The 1,971-nt window shown below is 39.0% G+C and overlaps 1 pseudogene; it reads left to right on the top strand.

Annotated features, from left to right (window-relative positions):
* The window catches only part of LOC103598215, a 66,185-nt pseudogene extending 65,390 nt beyond the window's left edge, over window positions 1–795 (top strand).
* The last annotated feature ends 1,176 nt before the right edge of the window (window positions 796–1,971 follow it).

Here is a 1,971-nt window from a genome sequence, read left to right as displayed (position 1 = left end):
ATATCTGCTTCACCAAGAATCTCAGCAAAGCAGGCCAAATGAAAGAAATCTGTGAAAGATGTCAAAGCTTCCTGTCCAAAGGAGAAGGCACAATGCGATGAAAACCGAAAACCTCAGAAGAAGGTACTGATTCCTCCATTACCCTCTCAAATGTCACCAGTCAACCTGCTTCACAGAGACGTTTTGCGGGCCTGGTGCGGAAAATTAAAACTGAACACCAAAGGCCAGAAATTAGATGCATATAAGCGATGCTGTGAACATGCATACCCAAACCAGAAGAATATTTCTACCACAGCAAAAGAGGCCATGATACATGGGAAATCAAAGGTGAATAGGGGAAAATATCCCTGGAAAGTTCTGAGAAAAGGACCTGTTCTGAGGGGATTGATCCTCCTGAAGTGATTCCTCCACATGAGAGATTGTTTGCCCTCAAAGAGTCTGCTATTCTCCTTGAGGGAATTAACACAGTTGTGGTTACAACTACTGCCCTGGAGGCTGTGCTGGCCTCCCAGGACAGAATTGCTGCCATGGCTGCGAAGATGGAGGCAATGAAATCGTAGGTAGTGGAAACACCACCAGAGCCCAAAGGTCTTCCATGGGAGAAGTCTCCCTGCAGACCCAGATGGTTGGGTTCGGCTGCAGTTTCATGCTGGACAAGCCTGGGTTCCTATAGGGACAGTGAGTGTACTCTTCTTGCTTCCTGCCTGCAGTTTTCCACCCCCACACCTGGAGGAAAATATGTTGTGCCCCAAATGTGTTCACAGGAACAAAGTCTTAATAAAAAGCCTCCAATGAGAAAAGAATACCAGGAAAAAGGGCACATCTGTGGTTGTAATTAATGTTGGAGAGGATCGACTCCACGGTGCCACTGACGGCTGAACTCTGGTCCTCTCTACATCCTGTGTGCTTCATGCCTATAGGCCATGCAGACTGGGGGCCGCTTATGTTTCCTTCACACCCTCAACAGTGCTTCCTGCTTTGTAGATTGGGGTACACAGATTCACGTTTGAAAATGGAAAAACATTTTGCAAATTATCATTCATTCCAGTTAATAAAGTTGTTCATACTACCAAATGTCTACCTTTATGAAATAGAAATGACTTCAACAGCTTTTTTTTTTTTTTAGTGGCTGACATGGTGATCTGCACCCTTGACCTTGGGGTTATAATACCATGCTCTAACCAACTGAGGTGACCTATCAGCTCCTCAACAGCTCCTTTAAGGGAGAAATCCAGCTGAGTACTGTGAGGGAGTTGAGGAAAGAAACAGTAGTTTGTTTCTGTGCTGGATTTTCTTCCTCAGAGTACTACTTTAGGAGATGTTCCGTTCTAGCCATAAATATTATAAAATGCAAAATATCTTAAGGCAAAGGCAGGCTGCTACTCTTTCTCTTACTGCCCAAAACACATGATCCTTAATATACAAAACAACATTTTTCAATATTTTCTTAACCTGAGACTTCTATGGTTTGACTCTAGATAGAAACAGGGTGTTTTGCTGGTATTATGTCCACTCGTATCTTCTGTATATTTCTGCTGCTTAAAAATGTTCAAAGTTGCTTCCCAACCATAAATACATAATATACTGAATTTAAAATGTGTACATAAAATAATTAATCTATTGTATTTAGGGAAGCATATTCATTGCATGCAAATTTTTATTAATGTTATTAACTCAAAGTAGGATTTAGTCAAAAAGAATGATTTTCTTTTGCATGATTCATTTGTTTTTAAAACCACTTTATTCAGGTATGATTGACTTAACAAAAAGATTCACATGTTTAGTATATCCAACTGATGAGTTTGAATCATTTTTAAATTTTTATGTACTTCCTAAATTTATAGTCTTGTGAGTCTTGGAAAAGATCTGTTGTTGATGTTGTTTTTTTTTACTTGTTTTATGTTTTAATGGTGGTTTCCAACAATGATTTATTATTATTATTATTATTATTATTATTATTATTATTATTAT

The sequence above is a fragment of the Galeopterus variegatus genome, unplaced genomic scaffold (genome assembly GCF_000696425.1).
Source record: "Galeopterus variegatus unplaced genomic scaffold, G_variegatus-3.0.2 Scaffold2531, whole genome shotgun sequence".
NCBI classification, from domain to species: domain Eukaryota; kingdom Metazoa; phylum Chordata; class Mammalia; order Dermoptera; family Cynocephalidae; genus Galeopterus; species Galeopterus variegatus.
The sequence above is the reverse complement of the archived record's forward strand: the minus strand, read 5'-3'. Positions and strand labels throughout refer to the sequence as shown.